Below are 4,187 nucleotides of genomic sequence, written 5' to 3'. Positions count from 1 at the left end.
TTTCTCTTTTTTATTCTTTGTTTTCAATACAACGATTAGCACCTGAGATTTGATATGACATTATTGTCCCGCCTTCAGGTAGTCACATGACTGTAAGTGGCCCGCCCTATGGGTTGTGTTCAGGTAGTCACATGACTAAGTGGCCCGCGTTCAGGTAGTCACATGACTGTAAGTGGCCCGCCCTATGGGCTGTGTTCAGGTAGTCACATGACTGTAAGTGGCCCGCCCTATGGCCTGTGTTCAGGTAGTCACATGACTGTAAGTGGCCCGCCCTATGGGCTGTGTTCAGGTAGTCACATGACTAAGTGGCCCGCGTTCAGGTAGTCACATGACTGTAAGTGGCCCGCCCTATGGCCTGTGTTCAGGTAGTCACATGACTGTAAGTGGCCCGCCCTATGGGCTGTGTTCAGGTAGTCACATGACTAAGTGGCCCGCGTTCAGGTAGTCACATGACTGTAAGTGGCCCGCGTTCAGGTAGTCACATGACTGTAAGTGGCCCGCCCTATGGGCTGTGTTCATGTAGTCACATGACTGTAAGTGGCCCGCGTTCAGGTAGTCACATGATTGTAAGTGGCCCGCCCTATGGGCTGTGTTCAGGTAGTCACATGACTAGGTGGCCCGCGTTCAGGTAGTCACATGACTGTAAGTGGCCCGCCCTATGGCCTGTGTTCAGGTAGTCACATGACTGTAAGTGGCCCGCCCTATGGGCTGTGTTCAGGTAGTCACATGACTGTAAGTGGCCCGCCCTATGGCCTGTGTTCAGGTAGTCACATGACTGTAAGTGGCCCGCGTTCAGGTAGTCACATGATTGTAAGTGGCCCGCCCTATGGGCTGTGTTCAGGTAGTCACATGACTAAGTGGCCCGCGTTCAGGTAGTCACATGACTGTAAGTGGCCCGCGTTCAGATAGTCACATGACTGTAAGTGGCCCGCCCTATGGGCTGTGTTCATGTAGTCACATGACTGTAAGTGGCCCGCGTTCAGGTAGTCACATGATTGTAAGTGGCCCGCCCTATGGGCTGTGTTCAGGTAGTCACATGACTAGGTGGCCCGCGTTCAGGTAGTCACATGACTGTAAGTGGCCCGCCCTATGGCCTGTGTTCAGGTAGTCACATGACTGTAAGTGGCCCGCCCTATGGGCTGTGTTCAGGTAGTCACATGACTGTAAGTGGCCCGCCCTATGGGCTGTGTTCAGGTAGTCACATGACTAGGTGGCCCGCGTTCAGGTAGTCACATGACTGTAAGTGGCCCGCCCTATGGCCTGTGTTCAGGTAGTCACATGACTGTAAGTGGCCCGCCCTATGGCCTGTGTTCAGGTAGTCACATGACTAAGTGGCCCGCGTTCAGGTAGTCACATGACTGTAAGTGGCCCGCCCTATGGCCTGTGTTCAGGTAGTCACATGACTAAGTGGCCCGCGTTCAGGTAGTCACATGACTGTAAGTGGCCCGCCCTATGGCCTGTGTTCAGGTAGTCACATGACTGTAAGTGGCCCGCCCTATGGGCTGTGTTCAGGTAGTCACATGACTAAGTGGCCCGCGTTCAGGTAGTCACATGACTGTAAGTGGCCCGCCCTATGGGCTGTGTTCAGGTAGTCACATGACTGTAAGTGGCCCGCCCTATGGGCTGTGTTCAGGTAGTCACATGACTAAGTGGCCCGCGTTCAGGTAGTCACATGACTGTAAGTGGCCCGCCCTATGGGCTGTGTTCAGGTAGTCACATGACTAAGTGGCCCGCGTTCAGGTAGTCACATGACTGTAAGTGGCCCGCCCTATGGCTGTGTTCAGGTAGTCACATGACTGTAAGTGGCCCGCCCTATGGGCTGTGTTCAGGTAGTCACATGACTAAGTGGCCCGCGTTCAGGTAGTCACATGACTGTAAGTGGCCTGCCCTATGGGCTGTGTTCATGTAGTCACATGACTGTAAGTGGCCCGCGTTCAGGTAGTCACATGACTGTAAGTGGCCCGCCCTATGGGCTGTGTTCAGGTAGTCACATGACTGTAAGTGGCCCGCCCTATGGGTTGTGTTCAGGTAGTCACATGACTAAGTGGCCCGCCCTATGGGCTGTGTTCAGGTAGTCACATGACTGTAAGTGGCCCGCCCTATGGGTTGTGTTCAGGTAGTCACATGACTAAGTGGCCCGCGTTCAGGTAGTCACATGACTGTAAGTGGCCCGCCCTATGGGCTGTGTTCAGGTAGTCACATGACTGTAAGTGGCCCGCGTTCAGGTAGTCACATGACTGTAAGTGGCCCGCCCTATGGGCTGTGTTCAGGTAGTCACATGACTGTAAGTGGCCCACCCTATGGGTTGTGTTCAGGTAGTCACATGACTGTAAGTGGCCCGCCCTATGGGTTGTGTTCAGGTAGTCACATGACTAAGTGGCCCGCCCTATGGGCTGTGTTCAGGTAGTCACATGACTGTAAGTGGCCCGTGTTCAGGTAGTCACATGACTGTAAGTGGCCCGTGTTCAGGTAGTCACATAACTGTAAGTGGCCCGCCCTATGGGTTGTGTTCAGGTAGTCACATGACTGTAAGTGGCCCGCGTTCAGGTAGTCACATGACTGTAAGTGGCCCGCCCTATGGGCTGTGTTCAGGTAGTCACATGACTAAGTGGCCCGCGTTCAGGTAGTCACATGACTGTAAGTGGCCCGCCCTATGGGCTGTGTTCAGGTAGTCACATGACTAAGTGGCCCGCGTTCAGGTAGTCACATGACTGTAAGTGGCCCGCCCTATGGCTGTGTTCAGGTAGTCACATGACTGTAAGTGGCCCGCCCTATGGGCTGTGTTCAGGTAGTCACATGACTAAGTGGCCCGCGTTCAGGTAGTCACATGACTGTAAGTGGCCTGCCCTATGGGCTGTGTTCATGTAGTCACATGACTGTAAGTGGCCCGCGTTCAGGTAGTCACATGACTGTAAGTGGCCCGCCCTATGGGCTGTGTTCAGGTAGTCACATGACTGTAAGTGGCCCGCCCTATGGGTTGTGTTCAGGTAGTCACATGACTAAGTGGCCCGCCCTATGGGCTGTGTTCAGGTAGTCACATGACTGTAAGTGGCCCGCCCTATGGGTTGTGTTCAGGTAGTCACATGACTAAGTGGCCCGCGTTCAGGTAGTCACATGACTGTAAGTGGCCCGCCCTATGGGCTGTGTTCAGGTAGTCACATGACTGTAAGTGGCCCGCGTTCAGGTAGTCACATGACTGTAAGTGGCCCGCCCTATGGGCTGTGTTCAGGTAGTCACATGACTGTAAGTGGCCCACCCTATGGGTTGTGTTCAGGTAGTCACATGACTGTAAGTGGCCCGCCCTATGGGTTGTGTTCAGGTAGTCACATGACTAAGTGGCCCGCCCTATGGGCTGTGTTCAGGTAGTCACATGACTGTAAGTGGCCCGTGTTCAGGTAGTCACATGACTGTAAGTGGCCCGTGTTCAGGTAGTCACATAACTGTAAGTGGCCCGCCCTATGGGTTGTGTTCAGGTAGTCACATGACTGTAAGTGGCCCGCGTTCAGGTAGTCACATGACTGTAAGTGGCCCGCCCTATGGGCTGTGTTCAGGTAGTCACATGACTGTAAGTGGCCCGCCCTGTTGAATGTGTTCAGGTAGTCACATGACTAAGTGGCCCGCCCTATGGGCTGTGTTCAGGTAGTCACATGACTGTAAGTGGCCCGCCCTATGGCTGTGTTCAGGTAGTCACATGACTGTAAGTGGCCCGCCCTATGGCTGTGTTCAGGTAGTCACATGACTGTAAGTGGCCCGCCCTATGGCTGTGTTCAGGTAGTCACATGACTGTAAGTGGCCCGCCCTATGGGCTGTGTTCAGGTAGTCACATGACTAAGTGGCCCGCGTTCAGGTAGTCACATGACTGTAAGTGGCCCGCCCTATGGGCTGTGTTCAGGTAGTCACATGACTAAGTGGCCCGCGTTCAGGTAGTCACATGACTGTAAGTGGCCCGTCCTATGGGCTGTGTTCAGGTAGTCACATGACTGTAAGTGGCCCGCGTTCAGGTAGTCACATGACTGTAAGTGGCCCGTCCTATGGGCTGTGTTCAGGTAGTCACATGACTGTAAGTGGCCCGCCCTATGGCTGTGTTCAGGTAGTCACATGACTGTAAGTGGCCCGCCCTATGGCTGTGTTCAGGTAGTCACATGACTGTAAGTGGCCCGCCCTATGGGTTGTGTTCAGGTAGTCAC

Source organism: Nerophis ophidion, linkage group LG21 (assembly GCF_033978795.1).
Source record: "Nerophis ophidion isolate RoL-2023_Sa linkage group LG21, RoL_Noph_v1.0, whole genome shotgun sequence".
NCBI classification, from domain to species: domain Eukaryota; kingdom Metazoa; phylum Chordata; class Actinopteri; order Syngnathiformes; family Syngnathidae; genus Nerophis; species Nerophis ophidion.
Note: the sequence above shows the minus strand (reverse complement) of the source record.